The following is an 18,997-nucleotide window of genomic DNA, read 5'->3' on the forward strand; positions in this document are numbered from 1 at the left end:
GGATGCAATCCTGTGCAATGTGCTCTAGGTGACCCTGCTTGAGCAGGGGGGTTGGACTAGATGATCTCCAGAGGTCCCTTCCAACCTCAGCGATTCTGTGATTCTGTGATTCTGTGATTTTACATTCAGAGAGACTGAAGTACTGGACAGTATAGGCATCTTCCACAGCTATATATTGAATCGGCTGAAAAAAATGGGAATAAAACTTGGAATTCTCCCCTTTCCCAGGCTGTACCCTTTTGTACCACTCACAGCATCCTGTAGCCCTCCAGGATGCAGCCAACTCGTGCATCGCTTTTGCACCATTGTAGCAAGAGGGAAAAAGAAGATCAACTAGTCCCAGCACAAGACCCAAGATGGTTGGAATTTTCAGTCCTCAACATCCATTGAACTACTGCTATCTTTCAACCATACTGCCAGGGCTGTGAAGGCCAGAAAAGGGAATATCTTCTCTATCCCAGAAGCTAACCTGGGCGGCTACGCATTGCTCCTAACAAAAGTCAGTATCTTGACATTAAATGTGATGCCTGTATCTAGGATGTCATGACAGAATGTAAGGTCTGTGTTGTTTTGGAGAGGGAGGAGAAAATACAGACTGCATTTGATGTATGGATTTGTATTTGGTGTACGATATCTATTCAGGGTATACATCCCTCGTGGTTTGCTTTTACCCTACCACTAACATTTGTAGTCATCTTGTCTGAGAATAAAAGTTGTGGTTATGTTACGTTATTTGGAATCCTAAATGTAAGAAGTAATCTTGCCAATGTAGCTATACCATTCTGTACCCCTTTATGGAAGTAATTCTAAGTGTCCAAGGATATGTGTTTGTCACTTTAATGCTGCAGTTATCTGCAGCTTGTGTTCGCAGCTAACAGATGTTTTGTTACTAGAGTCCAGCATTATGCAATAAGACAGTGAGTCCTCAGAACTGCCTGTGACAGGAACACAGAGTACTTGACCATGGATCACTTTCATATTTTTTGGCATTCAGTGATGGGTAACCCTCCAAATGGTTTGTAGGTCCATTTAGTTTAAGCTAAAAATCCCAAACTCAGATTCCTAGAGCTCAGTTTTCTCAGACTACAAAACCAGGCTAGCCATCTACCTGGGGCAATGGCTCTAGTAAGGACAATGGCAGAGCGAAAACTTTCTACTACTTGCTAGAACTGGCCCAGCTCCGTCTGAAACCAAGAGAAAGTTTCCTTTCTTTTCCTATTCCTCTTTTCTCCACCCAGTTTTTCAACTCTGGTATTTGCTGCTGTTTACATATTCGGGATGAAATTCTACTCTCAGTTACTTCCATATAACCTCTCTGACCACAGCTGAAAGATCCACATCTTTCATTTATAGCTATATGAATATTCTGATGCCAAAGGCTTGTTTGGATATAAAGTAAGAGAACAATTTTGCCCTTTGATGATGCCTGACTACTGGGAGATACATATTTCAAATTTATTCTAACCATCATATTTATCAGGAAGACAATTGAACAGAAGGGACTTCATTTGGAGTCTGGTTCAGAAGTCTTTAAAATGACAGAAAACTTCCTGTTATGCACTACTCAGCCATGCCAACTGGGAAAAACACAGGCTGCCAAAGTAGGTTTTTCAGAAACAACTTCAGTAGTATCAAATATTAGGAAAATGGGAATTGTTCCATTTTGCAAGAGTGGGACAGTAAAACAATTTCATCTGTTTTGATTGATTTTATCTCCTTTGCACACACAGTACAGTACACCTTCTTGCACAACTAAACATAGGTGAACTGGTTCCTGAGCACAGGTGTATGAACGTATAATTGACATTTTAACACTTTCACAATCAAGTTTCCTTACTGAGGCAATTGCATTTGAAATGCTGTATAGCATTTTTTTTTCTAATGGAAGATAATTAAACCTAATTAAATTACTATTTCCTTAAAATCTGCTAATGGTAGCATTTAAAGCTTGTGTCATTTGCAGCTGATATTTTGTTCAAGAGTCAGCATATGACTTGACCTTTGTGTAAGATTTCCACTTTTACTTCCTTTAATGTTACAATATTTGGCAGGGCCAGCCTTATATGTATAAATGAGTGCAAAAAATTGCATAATTTTTTGTGAAAACACAAACAATGAATTTTTCCCAGACATGAAAGGCGCTGGTTATGCAGTACCAAAATATAAATACAGCAATTAGAATTAATACTGCAGAAATACTATAAGGTGAAATAAAGAGTAAAGAAATGATGGAAACAACAGTAGGAATTTTAAAGGAGAGTCTAAAGACATGAGGAAGCATCCTGAAAGTCCCTCCTGTAGCACAAGCACGGCTTTCTATCACACTGGCATTGCCTACAGAGACCATGTACGAGGGTCACCCATGACAGCAGTCATGCAATATTACCTGCACATGCTTTCTTGGGAAAAGTACTAAGCATACATAGGAGGCATTCTGAAGAAAAGAGGCGACAGGTGGTGTATACTTTCTCCTGTATACTTTCTCCTGCCACTGCTAAGTGTGCTGCAAGTACGCAGGAAACAAATGACAGTGTAAGCTCACACAGGAAATAACGAGCTCTGCCTTCATTGCCTCCATGAGCTACTGTGGACCTGGCTTTTCACATGCGCCAAACTCAAACTCCAGCTCCAGCCTCTGCTGCCCAGCCATGTTTGCCTTTTAAGCTGTCTCCATTGACTCTTCTCTGAGTCCAATTGCTGGAAAAAATCTTCTCTACTTCTGAACCTCTCCTTTGTCAGAGGGAAAGGGGCTTATTCACATTCTACTCTGTTTTAGAAGCAGATTTTGCTGACAGCCTGCAATTCCCCCAGAGCCCTTGAGAGTGCCTACCAAGAGCCTGCGACATTGTCCCAGGTCCTGGGACCCATGCGACTGGCTGAGAGGCCTAGGGACAGCTTCAGCCAGGAGACTTCCAGAGAAAGGAGGGAGAGAGATTGCACAGCAGACTGATTTACTGATCCTGGACTTCCAAATCTTGGATTTGTACCTCCCAGCCTTCACTCTTCACCTTCCCGAAACTTGGACTGTAGGAGGAATGTCTTTCTCCTTTACTGTGTATGTTCTTGGGGTTACATTTGAAGCCCTGCAATTTTCATGAAGTCATTTCATGGCACTTAGTTAAATATTTTTTTAAATGTTGCCTCCAACATAAAGAGAGAAAAACAACAACAGCAAAAAAAGAACTCAGTGTCAGGGCACAGCTGGATTTGTGTGGGAACCGATACATAAAAATCAATACAACTATGTCGGTTCTCCAACTGGGTGTAGTAGCATGGGGCATATACACAACTGACTGGGAAAAGGAGGAGTAAATTAAACATATGCCATTATTATTCTGCTGTTCAGTGCAAACATGCCAGCCTCAACCTCTGAGTCGTTTACTACACTCAGCCCCAGTTAGTAAATACAAAAAGGTCATCAAACCCTCCTCACGGACTGGCCAAGAGATGACCAGAAGCTGGGAACTGCATGGTAATAGCTTAGGGAAACAGAAGAAATCTGCTGCAGCCATTTTTGCTGCTAAATCACACTGCTGTGGGTTTCTGAGGGCTACAGTAAAATGCGCGTGGACTTACAAACAATTGCACTTTATCTTAATAAAGTCCAGAAGTAAGGGGTTTAGTTACATTCCCTATTCTGTCCCATTGGCTTGGGAGTGGATCTAGCTCATATTGGTTTTACTCACCTCCGAAAGGGGGAACAAAATACACTTGCTAATAGAAAAGGCTGACCTTAATATTTTCTGGAGGAAAGCACATTATGCTGTAGTTTATGCTCAGATTTAGTATTTTTGTGAGAGCTAACACTTACCAGGAAACAAACAAACAAGAATTTATTTTTCTAGAATGAAGATCCCAGAAAGTTAATGAGAAAACTCTTTTAGTGTATGACTTGAGATGGTAAATGCTTCAGCGCAGTGGCTCCCTTTTCCACATCTCTGTTTTCTTATCTTATGAAACAGACTGATGCTGGAAAAACTGGACTGAAAAAGAGTTACTGAACAGTTTTGCCAGGCTATTCCTTGCTAATAAATCAACAAGTACTCCAGAGGAAGCAGGGCCTGATTCTTCTAATTTTACATCAATGTTATTCCAGAAAAGTCAAGGACTCCCTTTTATACACTGGCAAAAATAATCAGGCCAACAGTGTTTTCTCTGACAAGACTTAGCTGCAAACATATATAATTCCGAGAAGCTGAAAACAGAACATTTGCAAACACATATGCAAGTTGTCAATATACCCCCTGGAAAATCTGCTGCAGCTGGCTGATAATCTTACAATATTAATAAATGTGGAGTTATTATTTCACTATGTTTAGGTCACTTTTGGATACAACACAGAAAGAGGGAAGCTTTGCCTGCATTATATTAAGCAATGAACTTTCCATATGTTGGAAATAGTGTCATGAAAAGAAGCTGCTCAGAGAAGGAAAACTTGGTATTTATGAGAGGGAGTGCTTAGTACATCACCAGTGATCCCATGTAGCAGAGATTCTCAGACTCTGCCCATTACCATGCTGTCTGATCTCAAAAAGGAGAGGGATGTTATTTCTCTTAAAGAAATAAAAAATAAAAATAGTTAGCCCATCCATCAAGTAAATCCAAGACAACTGTTTGGTTCTCACTGTTGAAATGGGATATTATTATTCCCATGGGGAATAATAAGCCTAGTTGGAGGACTCTGGCCCTTTGGGAGGTCAATAGAGGAACGCTTATGATTAATGTTTTGGTCCATTGTATATCTCTATGCTAAGTTAATAAAGTTACATCTTTTCCTATCCCTCATTAATGCAACATTAAGCTTCTGCTGACATTGATGTTGCAGACTGCCCTTGGCTCTGGGAAGTAAAATAATACTTTGTGGAAAGGATTTTACTGTACAAATAAGCAGATCTAACATCCCAGTTTGTTCCCAGCTCTCAGATGTCAGCATTGCCTTTAATTAGCTGTGAGTTGGAATGTGTGTTGCCATGCAGTAACCACACCAAGCATCTTCCTTCACATCTTGATTTCCCATTTCAAATATCCCTGTCAAGTTTAGAAAACTACTTCTGGAAGCAAAAGAGAGGAGAATCAGAACCAGTGTTTACAGTTAACCTAACGCAGAATCATGCTGTTAAATAAATACATTTTTTATAATTTATTTGGCTTTACAAAAATACAAAACTTTGTAGGAAAGCATTGCTTAAACAAACAGATGCCTTGAAGAAAATAATCACAGGCATTCAACAGTTAAAAATATATTTCAAAGGATAGTTTCCACTATGAAATTCTAAACTCTCAAAATGAATAACTAGAGATTGTAGTGACATATTTCCAGATGCTTTTTTTATTATCAAGATTAAGAGTCTGTGAAAGGTGGATGCTTGCAAGCTCTGCATGAAGTCCTGTTTTCTCACACAACAGATATGGGATGGCAGTGTAAGCCTCCCCAGAAAATGCAATCCTAATCAGTATTTATCGTGAGGCTATTAGATCAGCTTCTGATATCTGAAGCTAATTTAGTTTTTAGGCTGCCATCATTCTACTGACTTCAACAGAGCTGATCCATATTCGCACTGGTCTTTTAGAGCAGACCCAGTCTCTCCCTAACATTTTGATACTAGCCACAAAGATGTCAGCTACTGCTATCAGTAAATATGACAGGTTTGTTGATTAGATTCCTAATTTCATTCTGCCAGTTGCCAACAGACTACACAAATAAGCATTCGTTGCCTACAAAGAAATGTAAACAACATTGTGTCATGGGCTTTCATTGCTTCCAGACTGTATTCCCCACATGGGCAGAAAGCTAGTCCATGGACTTCAACCAGTCCATAGAGTGGTTTGGCAGTTTCCAAGTTACTTCTGCATGCAACTGGAAGCACTTATTTTAACTTACAAGGTTTTAATTGCTATGACACTGGATATCTCAAACATTAGCACTTCTGTTAGATGCAACTGTTGCTTTTTAAAAGAATTGAGTCAATAACACTAATAATAACCATTCGATTTAGTCATGGGGGAGCTATATGAAAAGAGTTTTCAGTAAAGGTGTCTTCCTTGTTGTGTTCACAAGAGCTTAGATGCTGCTCACTTTGGGGTATCTCTGCAAGGTCAATGTGTTCTTCCAAACTCTCTTGGGAGGTTTAAAGAAAGGACTAAGTGGACAGGAGGAAGGGGTAGGGAGACATATTCTACGCGCTCACTGCCGCATTGTACCAGTCTGCTCCTTAGATTAATAAAAAGGTATATAATTACTGAACAGAAATAAACCAGAAAGTAAAATCCTTAGTATCTCATCTGTAATACATGAGTTCATTTAAAATGTACTCCTATAAATGTCCTATGATACACATCATTTGGAAAAAAAAAAGATAACTAAGTAGCTAGTTTAGCTAGTAGCTAGAAAGATTATAAATATAATGAAGTTTATTGTACCTAACACCAGCATTGTTAAATACTAAAGCAAACATTGACAGTCTTCATATAAAAATTGCAACAATGTTCAAAATGTGTTGGAAAAGTCTCACGCTTTCCAAAACCAGTCAGAAGTTGCAGGCCAAGCACCCAGCAACACTCTCAGGAAAAATCACCATCTGAGGCCTGCTGCTTTTGCCATCACAATAAACCTCCCAATGCATAAGCTGCGTTAGCTGCAGAATGACTAGACCTTGGGATATAAATTTACGGCTGTGAACCATCCCTTAGCCTTTGGACAGAATATCACTAAGCTCTCTGGAATATCACATTAAAACAATACTTAGCATTTCCATGCAGATTGTTCTGTCTGACAGCAGTGGAGAGTCCTGAAGTAGTAATGGGACCAGGTTAGCCCCACTTTATAGGGTTGGAACGAGGCCAGTGTTTCTCCTCATGCTTCTCAGAGAATGAGTCAACACACCTGCTCTAAAAATCTGGACATGGTCAGCAGCCAACGATGTCATCTTTGGCACAGTCAGTAGAACTCAATCTGAATTATGTTCTTTAATTCAGTTTTTAACGCTTTTAATACAAGACACTATAGGAATTTTCATGACCGTAAGTTTCTCTTTTCCCCAAAGATGTGCAATAAGAAAACCATTTCTTGCTTTAAATAAAACTTTAATCTTTCTTGTGAAAACTATATTAACTGCAATTTTAAAAATAAAAATAAACTCTTTTTTAGATTTTTTGGGGCAAGAAACACTCTTTTAACATTTTTTCATAATTAGTATTATTTTTCCCAACAATAGTAGGACCATATTCTGCAGACACATTCATGTGAATAATTCAGTAAAGTGAAGGAAGTAACTCAAGTGAATAATGGCTTGCAGGGCTAGGCCCATACTCTCTTGCATGGCCTATTTCTTCATATACACAAAGCAGAAAGAGCATTTTAACGGAACAGCTTATTTTAAGTCCACAACAAAGAAGAATCAAAATGTCCATGACAATGTGTAGGTTTCTGACCTTAAAATAAAATGACTGCCAATCTCTGCAGAAACAGAAATGTAATGGTGCAGAATATGGTGCAGTTACAGTAGCAAAGTTAGCATACAGGTAATGTAAATCCCATTGAAAACTTTACTGATGCAGTGCGTAGAAATGGGCAATATTACATATGTGCAAATAAGCATGGCCCATTCCTCAGTGAAAATTCCAGCTATTAAGAGCAGAGAGTTTAATCTGCCGAGTGGTTTGGAAATGCTGAGCGCTCTGTTCTTCCATAGCCAACCATTAACAGAGGCAGCCACTAAGCTCTTCTTTGTTCATTGGCACACAGTTGCCCAGTTTTTCCAGCCTTCTCCTCATGCTGTAAGAGAGGTTGCCAAATAAGCTCTGCCCAATGCCTGAAGGAAACTGCTCAAGTAACCTCTGTACCTTCCCACTGTTGTATCCTCCCACTTAATTGCTCACACTGGGAACTAGACCAATATGCTGAGGAAGCTCTTAATATTTCAAAGCCATAGAGAATTTGGAGCTCTTCATGAATGTCATCTATTATCTAATGTTGCAAAACAGAATTAATTAAAAACCAGAGTAAATTGATCTCACAAGTGCAGAAAGAAATCGCCTACTTATCCAAAATAATACAATGCTGCTCCTTTAAAAATAAAGTCCAACTCCACTTTAGATTTCTAGACAAACATACCACAGCTTCTGCAGGGTTTCTTCAGAAGCAGTATTGGCCATGTTATTTTCTAAGGAATATTTCAAGCAAAGTGGTAAACACGTTAATTATTTAAGACTATTACCCACCTGATATGTTAGCATACAGAAAGTGGAAAATTGCACTGTGAAAGTTCTCTACTCTCTTACTAGTTAGGCTTCAGTTCAATATAATACTGAGAAATATGGAGTCCCTGGGACTCTACAGATAATTTTATCTAGAGTAATGCATAAATATATAACATGACATTACTACTGTCAGTCTAGGTTGGCTGTCTCCAGATATGTTGAAACTTCAGTCACTACAGGAGCTGTGACTCATGCAGACATACTTCAGCAAGCTTTAAACTAGCTAGCTCAGGCATTGCTAGCTGTGTAGTCATGCAGCACTCAAGAACAGTTGAAAAACCACTGGAGAGAAGACAGGCCCCGTTCAGAGGGAGGCCAAAGATATTTTCGTTACTCCTGGGGGACACAGCATAAGGGGACAGGAAAGTGAGGAAAGGAGAAAAATCTAGACAGGAGGCTGGACCAAGGTAGAAACTGGAAAGGGAGAGAAAGAATAAAAGAGGGCAGTGCACTGAGTACCAGGAGGCTTAGCTTCTACTCCTGTATCACCCCTGCCATAAGGCGTAACTTTGAGAGAGTTATGTCATTGCATTATTTCTCTTTTCCACTGCCTTGCCCAGTGTTAGCTCTTTGGGACAGGAACAGTGTCTTAATGTTTGTAAATAACCTGTCAAAGCAGACTATCATTTTCATTGGAGTACTCAACAAGGAGTAGAAGGATAATGTAGCGAGAGGAAGTATGTCTGAGAATATGAGTCAAATCCTGTCTTCATAAATATCGCAAATAATGAATACACAAAATGAATGTAAGCTGTGAGTTTAACAAGCTACCAGTTAAAACAATCGTGAGCCTCCTAGTGATTCCAATTGTGCTAAGATTCGGTCGTCATGTCTTGCTTAAAGTCTTTTATCAGGAAAGACTCCCCAAGACCTTGCCCTGTCATTGACTCATTACTATGCACCAAGCCCACAATACTTCTTGCAGAACAGTTCAAGTGCTGACCGGAAGCTTTTCATCCAAGTGCTGACCCAAAATCTGAGGGTATCCCTGAATGAATGTGGATGGTATAAACAAACAGGCAACTCAGATATCATGGGAGCCTCACAATGGAAAATCCACAGCAATGTTGAGCCCTAACTGGCCAATGAAGAGGTCCAGGATTGCTCACTTAGCCTACAGTCCTTATTTAGCTAAATTCCTCATTTAGCTCTTCTAACCGTGTAGGGAGATACCTGTGAAGAAATTGTATGCATGTAGACTACAATACAGAAACAGAGCAGGAAGAGTTAGGACATAAAGCAGGACCAATATCTGCAATCTCATCAGCTATCTTTTCTTATACAACTATTTTTATCTACTGATATCATCAATTCTATTTAGTCAAAGTTGATACTAACTCTGATGCACCTCCATATAGGCAAAATGAAGACTCACCCTGCTTTACAAATGCAACCAGATGAAGTGAACTGCTAGTTATGGCAATAGGCACTTTCTGTGAACTATAAATTTTAAGTCCACTGTCACATCCCCATGACATCTGCTGCTTCCTCGCCACCTCCATTTATCTCAGTTCACTTCTGGATCTCCTCATAACCACCTAGGAACAGAGAACATCTATTCTGGCTTTTTCTGAGCCTTGTGTGGCCACATGCTAAGCCAACAGGACAGGTTGCTGCTCTGCTCACCTGCCAATTTGAGTGTCCTCCATCTAAAAACTGATTTTCACAAGGCTTAATAGGGGTGTAATATCTCAGAAATATCTACCCATCAACAAAATCGGTTACAGTTGGGAAGAAGGACACGGATGTATGGAGACACAGTGTTATCTCATAAGCCTCATTTCTTTAGAAAACTGGGTTTGAAAAAGTATACTCTTAGTATCTCCATTGGCAACCATAACCTTCTGTCCAAATAACAGGCGATTAAATCTTAATGCTGCTGTTGCTGCTATGATATACCAGAGAATTCGTACTCACTTCTGTATTTGGCCAGACTTACTGGTTTCATTTTCATATATTTTGTATAAGTGGCATGTAGAAAAAGCTTGAAAACATTTCACAATTGCTATTATTCGTTGAAAGGAATGTATTTAATATTAAAACTTACGTAACTGAGACAAAACCTTTTCAAATTTCTTCTCAGACTTTCAAGCCACATAATAAACTAATAAATAAATTGAACATAAGCCCCAACCACCTGTCTTTTCTTTATTTAATACAGATTACCAGCTGGCTTGGGCTTTTGTCAAGACTGTGGGAATGAGTTAACATGTTTAAGACAAGCATTTCCACGGCTGACTTGCAGTCCAAGTTGTCTTCCACAATTCAACAGCCGCATCAACAAAATGAAAACTAGCAAAACAGCATTAGAAAACGCATTCCTTCTCAAACTGCTGGAGCAGAGAGTCTTCAGGTCAAGGATCCTAAGAGAAAATGGGCCAACTTAAAAGCGCTTCCAAGTGAAACATTTCACAAGCCACCTGTATGTTCATCACTGACAGAGAATCAAGTTTTTCTGTGAAAAAGTAGGCTCCACATACAATTTTTCTTGTTTCACAAAGAATAATGTAGACATGTATCAATAGGAATTAAATCAGAAAGAAAAGATGTTAAATAAAATAAACTGAGCAGGGCTTGCTTACAAGTATCAAGTGCTGTTCCACAGCTTCAAAGTTCAGTGGCCTACCCAGGTGTCAAACTTTCCCTTTCCTTGTTTCTCTGTCGGTCATTTTACTACTTGTTTTTATGGCCAGGACACAACAAGGTTTTTCCATGCAGGAAAAGCATGGAGATGTCACACATCATGCACACTGTCATCAACAGCTAATGCTGCTTGGGAGCTTGCTATAATGAGTGAGGGTTACAGGAGATTGTAGATGATTAGAAACCGGAAAATATACTCTTAAACTGGGGCAAACATGAGTGCAGAAAAGTTTACTTAACTGACAAAAGGCTTATGGAAATGTCAGTAGGGCTATGAAAAAGAACTGAAAGAGCCAAAAAATATTCAGTGTGTGTATTAATTTGTGGTGTGTTTATTGTATATGAAGATGCACTGGGACTGACAAAAAATTTCTGTTTTGTTTTGCTTCTGACAGATTTTGCTTCTGTTAAAGAAAAAAAAGACAGTTATCCCTGGATAAGACTTCAGGATTGGATGTGCAGTTCTTTTCCTGATATCTCTACCCTAGTTTTCAATATAAAAAGCACCAGGGTTAGTCAGTAAGTTAATAAAAGGAGCAGAGGGACAATGTATCTAACATTCAGACTTTAATCGGCAAATGATTTCAGGATGTCCAAATTCTGCAGCTCTGACTCATTATGTGCATTTTCCCTCTCTTTTTTCAAAGTGTAATTGTCATGGAAAGATTCCCACAGAAACTAACATGATGCAGAGCTCTTGCTGAATAAGTGGTCTTTTAATTAGATATCTTTAGAAAGTGCTGTTCTATACTCAACAGATTACACTGAGCCCTTGAGATATTTGAAGTTTGTTCTGTCATGATCAGATAAACACAACAGAACATGCTGACCTGCAGAGGTTCATGACTAAACTGTTTGCAAGGTTAAAAAGAAAGGGAGAGGAAAAGCCTTGTTAATCTTCTTCATTCCTAATTTTAATAAAAAGTAAATATTTTTGTAAAAACATTTCAAAGGCTTCCACTTTCAGCTATGCGGCAGGTCGAGATTAGGGAAAGCCCAAGCACCTCCTAAGGTTAAACACACTATTTGTCTCTGTCTTTCAAACTACATCTGAGTATATTTTGCAGATAAGTTTAGACAGGGTAAAGCTCAAACTCCTTTCCTTTGACTTTTTACCTAGAAATATACAACTAGAGATGCAGTAACTTCAGAGCAATATTTTCCTCTCGTTACAGTATTCTACTCAGTTCTTAGAACTAATAAAAGATTTTATTACATGAAGGGTACAAAGATTTGAAGCTCTTATTCCATTCCAGCTAGAATACTTTACAACTAAAATAAATTTTCTGGCAGTGGCATTTTAGAAAATTGGAAAGTTTTTAAAGAGCTGTTAGATAGGTTATGTTGATTTCATATTGTTCACCACGTTCAATCATTCACACGATTACCTCATTTATTAGCCTTACTGAAGTGTGGTAGTTTAATTGACTTCCGGTAATAAGTTCCTTAATGTATATTTATTCTGAGGTAGGCAAGCTACTATGATGATTTGCATTGTATTACGGAAATTCATCTTTTTAGCTTTGATTTGGAACATGAAATTGAGGGAGGGGAGGAAAAGACCATTTCTACAAAGACTGAAGAAAACACTAAGTCCTCACTAATTAAATTTCATTTTCACTAATAAGATTACATTTATTTTTCAGGCAGGAAAAATCTGTAACACCCCATAACAAAAATAGTATTTAACCCTGCTACAGAGCAATCTCTTCTAATCAACACAGGACATTCCTGACAAACTCCCTGCAACTCCTCTCGCAGACCTGATTTTTAACACATTCAGACTCATTTTATATCTTAAAATCTTAGCCTGGGAATAGACCGTGTAAACATTTTTATCTGTTTTGAGTAGCAGGCTCAGATCTCAGCTGCTGCGAACTGGCAAAGTGCCACCACCATAAAAGAAAGCACATTTATTTATAATGATTGAAATCCTGAGCCAGGAAATCTCTTTGATTTCCTTCACTGGCAAAAAGACTGAGTACAGGTGAGGGTGGGCAGGCAGGTGGGTGGACAGACAAACTTTCCTCGCCAGGGTGCTGGGAGATTTACCGGGGAGCAGGGATGCCTGCAAGGGCCGCCGTGCAGAGTCCCCCGGCTGGTGCCCAGCCTCCTCACCTTGCAGTGGCCTCCGAGAGCCCCGCAGCCAGCGCCGCTCCCTCCCAGTGCGGTCACCCGGAAGCCACACCAAGGTGGCTGTCACACCACAAAAAGGAAAACAACACAAACTACCACAGACAGTGTTTCCCTCTGCAGGGAAGGGCAGAAACATGTCACCCAGCCTCGCAGCTCCAGGAGCCCAGTGGTGGCAGCACTCCCGTCTTCCGCGAGGACAAGCAACACAGCCCCTTCATGCACCTCGGGAGAAGATCTCAGCCCTAGACCTAGGAATGCGGGGAGCAGATGTTGGGGAATTGAGTGCCCTACAGATGGCTTACACATGTTCTTCACTTGATATTCCCTGCCCCAGCACCATATTTCAGCTATCTCGTCACTGCATTGTCTGAACAACTTAAATGGGCAGGACTTTAGAAGAAGAAACAAAGAAATATTGCACCCTACAGGTGCAAGCCCTACAGCAAGGGCCAGATTCGAGGGGATTACTCCAGAAATCATGTCAGTTAATTCAGGCTGGGTATATGCTGCTACAGAGACTGTTCTCTGCAAGGGTTATTGATCAGCCTTGCAATTAATCCACGGTTTGAGCAAGTGATTCCTTCCCTTGAACACAGGCACAGTTTCGTGCTTCTACTGCCATTTTCTTAACTTGGGATTTCGTTGTGAAGAAAGCATTCAATTCCTACTAGCTTTGACAAAAGGAGTTAAGTCTTATTGACAACCTTTGCATAAATCTTCACATCTTCTCCTGTCTTTCCTACTGTACTGTCATCCTTCCAGGAAAAGGCATCTTTCTTTGTGCTTTGTGTCCATAGATGGCAATCTCAGATAGGTTCAGAAATTCAGTTAATCCCAGTTGTAAGAGGAAGCAGTCAAAGAGATTGCACTGTCTGTTTTTAGGAAAGCTGAAATAAAGAATAGCTCTTTTCTGAAGCAGTTGGTAAAATATTATGTTCAGTTACCTACAGATAGTATACGTGGTTCTCAACTCCTAGGACGTAGTCAGTTATATCCTGCCACAGTGTGGTCAGGAAAGATGCCTGTTCCTTTCATCCAAAAGTTTTAAATTAAAAGCTATTTGTCACCAACATGACAGCTGTGTTTCTTTCTGAATGGAAAATTAGTTGAGTCTGCATTTTTTAAAACTTCATATAAATCTATATGAAATCCTGGCAGGGAAAATAATCCTGTGTGTATGTCAGCATTCCACAGCAGGGTTTTAACAAAGATCATATGCTGTACATTAGAAAGTCAAAGCACAGAAATGTTGCAGTTAAAAACAACAAAAAAGCATGTCTGAATAACATACCCTAAAAACTATTCATCTGAACAGCTGCCCTGTGCATGATAGACAATAAGGAACAAGTTCACTCAAAGCGTAAGAAAGTAAACCTGCCACAAGGACACGCTTAACTAAACTGAATTTCATCCATTTTTGCACAGAATAAATTGTTCTTTGATCACAATGAATAGATTCTTCCATAGATTTTACTTTCTTGCTTTCTTAAGGTCTGACTGTAGGAAGTGTTTAATACAGTTTACCCCCAATGAGCAACTTCAGAATTAATTAGTTAGAGAAAATAGTGGGGAAAAAAAGCAAAATTACCTACGTAATTGAGTTATGGAGGATTTTAGCCTAGTCATTATTTGATTGTGCTGTCCCAGATTCACAAAATACACTTTCCAGTGTATATCCTTAAGTAACATGCTCTTATATCATATGGGAAAGAAATTATTTTATTGTTTCATGAGGCTAAGGAAATTTTATTGCAAAGTTTGGACTATGAGTTAGTGTGATGCATGGAGGGAAAATAAACCGAAAACGTGCTTATTTTGTTTTCCTTATCAGTCATGAAATTTATTTTATTGACAGCTCTGGTATATGAATTTCTGTATTTATTGACAGGAGAGGAAAAGCAGGGGCAGTGGCTATATATGTTTGTTCAAAATGCCCCGCAAATTATCTTTTACTCTATTTTAATCTATTTGGCAGTAGTATAATTTACCAGTTTGTTCCTCTTCAACCAATTAGTGCCTGTTCTGGCAGCAGGTAGATACTGCAAACTGTTAGGGTGGGATCTGACAGCATGGGTATTAAGAAACAGCAAATTCACAGCAATGATCTAAATATAATTCATTCCATATCCCAGTTTTTCATTGTAATACATTTGCCCAGAAAACACCAAAAGCTGAAAATGATCATAATGTTTATTTATTCTCTTCTTTCCTCAAAATAAGAGAAATGAGTCTGTTCATACACTGGATGGTCTGGCAAACCAGATGACCCACATACTGGAATCTGGCATATTTATCCCTTGCAGCAGCAAATTTCAAGTTAGTCAAAAGCTCTTGGCTTCAATTTCACTGCTTTTAGGAGATCAGTTATAGCTTGTGACTTTACTGATAAAATGCTGTGTAAAAGTGTACAAATTATAAACCCTAACCTTTAGAAATTATAGTTATATAAAGAGATGGTTAAATTCTGAATGCTTTACTCATTCTTCAGCTTCAATTAATTAAAAGGGAGATCTGACTGAAGAAAATCCGTGTAAGGATTTTGGGATTTAGGTTCTGAGTGTTCTCCCAAAAATCTCTCTGAATATCTTTTATTCATGTTTGGATACTTAGTGAACATCTGCATTAGGAGGTTTGTTTTGGTCAAAAGAAGAGAATTTTTTTTTTTAAACACAGTTAAACGTAAGTAGTTAGAGATAAATAACATTCCTGTTCAGTTAAAACCCTCTTCTATTGCTTCTGTACGTGACTTGGCCCAGGGCTGATTATTACTCTCACTGCGTCACAGAAGTGTGTAGCAGATACTTTATGGTTGTTTAGAACTGGCAAAAAAAGGAAAAGGGTGGGGAAGAAAAGACGAAAACATCTTTTGGTGATTTGGCCCTTGAGGGTTTGTTCTGAGAATCAAGTAGAATTGGAAGTCCTTTGAAGAGATCTGTACACTAAGTTCATACGAAGAAATCCTGTGCTCGTTAATCATTTGGTAGAGTTAGAACCACACTTTGGCCAACAATAAAAGTAGCAGCACTCAGAGCAACGGAGGCTTTACAAGGAGCCGAGTCTGGGAGCAGGAGCATAAACAGGTGAGTAGATGACCAAGCTCTGTTTGGAGCTAGATATTAGGTTTGGCTGGTTTTGAGCTACTAATCAAGCCTAGAGACTGCTACTAGCCTCATGCTCCTTTTCGAAGGAAAAATAGTTAGCGTCAACATAAAATAGGAATGCCGTATCAGTCCCACATGGAATTCTACTGGGTAGTGAAATAGGATTAATATTACCACTCCAAATATGACAATCCATATTATACAACATCATTCCTGGGGTTGAAAAAATTAAATAAATAATCATATAAAAGGGAATAACCAAAATTAGAGGCCAAACCTTATATACAGCGCCAACAGCCAAGTAAAATGCAATAGCTGTAGCTGCTGCAGGTTCTCTGTAAACCCAAGTCGCAAACCCTCTGAAGTTACCGATTTGAGAAAAAGAACATCTTACTGTCTTTTAGTCCTCCACATCTCAGGAGAAATTTTTACTCGGTATTTTGTACTGAGATTCATAAAAAGAATACAACCCAGCAGTATTCATTTGCACCCATCTCCACCATTAAAATGAATGTGCCCTAAATGGGTCTCAGCTTTGAGAGTCCTCCCTCCTTACTGCTCCTTCTCCATGTGCTGCCTGAGGGGGTTAGGACCCACACCTACAGGCTTAACACCACTGAGCCTGGGTTTTCCCATTAGAGCCTACATGACTTACTTGGAGATTAAAGTTGCACAAAATACTTAAAAGCTTGTTGGCTTGGAAATATTCTCACCTATCTGTGTTCTCCCCAGCAGCCCGGGGAGTTCAGCGAAATGCAAAAGAGAAGTGGTGGAGAGGTGTGACCAACGCTGTCTTGAGCTGCTACATTCACACGGTACAGGGCAAGAAGCTGTACCTATGTCTTAAATTACTTGGATTAATACCACATCTGCTGGCCTACTGACTAAAAGCATATGTATCACTGCCACTGTCCTCCTCTGTCTTACCTCCTTCTTGCGATTGATGCCCAAGATCAAGTTTTTTACTAACACAGTTAAAAATGTCTGCACCAGAAACAGAACTGTTCCTTAATTCAAAGTCTTTTTGCTTTAGCATAAAAACAGATATTCCCCTTCCCCCGCCCCAATTGTTATTTTGTTTCATTCTAAATCCATCCTCCTGCTGCTTTGCTTTGATGGTTAAAAATCATACAGGTCTGCAATGCTGTAAGAAATGCTGAAAAAAGAAGTGGTGGGGGAAGATGATTTTAGGCCAGGCAGAAGAGCAGTGTAGGGTGACAGACTTCACAGTGGTATATGCTGATGTTTAGAAAGAATTGGCAGTTATCTGTAAGTAGAACAAAATACTGCAATGGATACAGGATGAGTTCCACCCTGGTGTCACTCCCTACTTGGAAGAAATGAATTTTAGAAACTTTGGCCTTCATGTCTTTTCTACCCCTCTGAGTCAGAGCTTCATTTCTAGCCAGCACAAGCAGCTGACATCCCCATCCAAAATCAAGTTTATACTCCTAAATATCAGCTAGTATCCAATGAACAAAACCAAATGCTGACATTTTATTTTGGCAAATCTTTTCAGGTAGTTCAGAACTCATTGTAGCAGCACAGATGGAAATAGGATTAATTGTTTAATTAAAATTTTCCTATTAAAAAAGAAGAGTGTAAACATTTGCTATTCACTGCCCTTGGAAATACATGGAAACATGGGTAATAGCTGAAGCTACAGTTTGTTAATAAAAAACTTTGTTCTATTTCTGTCCAACTATATAAGTCTTAAAAATGAGAGAGACAAACTCTGGGCAACTAAATGCAACCAGCTCCCCTTTTCCTGCAATCTGCAGTGCAACTCTGTGGCAAGGTTGTATCTTTCAGCCAAAAAATTCTTGATAACAATAGTTTTCCACAGGGTAATATGGTTATGGATTCATATTCAAGATGCATAGGAAAACAGAGACTGTCATAATGAACATTTTATACCTCAGCCTCTGGAATAAATCCTGTTTCTTAGTTTCATTCTTTTCTTTCTCACTAAGCTTTAAAGTGAGATACATTCACTTTGTCCGAGATCCTAAGTCATAATCTTTACAGTCATTTTCTTATTCCGTGCCTATTACTTCCTAGCCACACAAAGAAAAGACGACTTTGGGGAAAATTCCATCCTAACTTTGGATTACTCAAATGCGGTTTTTGGGGGCATAAACCTGGTCAGAATTATTATTATTATTATTTTTAACTTGGAGCTGGATTATATTTGCTGAAGGTGTTTTCAGAGCAGGGAAACTAAGAGCCAGAGTAGTTGAAGCAGRTCCCAGGGAGCCTACTATCTGCACACCAGGAAGAGACAGACAGGCAATACAGACAAATGATGGAGGCATGGTTTAGGCTTGTGTGACAGTAAGAAAATGGTCAAAGTTTAGCACAGAAACAGAAACCTGCAGAAGGGAAATTGTTTGCACTAGTCTTACACTAAGTAGTAGAAGCCACTTACTGCTCCATTCAGGACAGCACAAATGATTTCTCCCGTTTCTTCTGTGCCCACCTACAACAGGTTGCAGTTACATGAAAGCTGCATTCTGCTCCCAAAACTCAAACCAGTGTTGCGAGGAGGGGAGCACAAATGCAGGAGGTTGTCTTTGGGCCTTTTGTTCACAGGCATGTCAGACAGCTTACAGCTTTCTTCAGATAGGACTTACTACCGCTTCCAGTGAACAGATCATTTATTAGCTGAATCTGTCCTGCAGAAAATGCCTGTGGCACATTCAGCTGCAGAAGCAGCAAAGAATAAATTGTTTCAGAGGGAGTCTCTGTGGTCTCGATGGAGGGGCTGATAAACAAATCTTGCTCCATTCAGCAGCTTGGTGTGCAGACATACTTTTTGCATGCCTCAGGCTATGGGATGCATTGTTAAAAATCACTTC

The sequence above is a fragment of the Apteryx rowi genome, unplaced genomic scaffold (assembly GCF_003343035.1).
Source record: "Apteryx rowi isolate R43461 unplaced genomic scaffold, aptRow1 scaffold_917, whole genome shotgun sequence".
Taxonomy (NCBI): domain Eukaryota; kingdom Metazoa; phylum Chordata; class Aves; order Apterygiformes; family Apterygidae; genus Apteryx; species Apteryx rowi.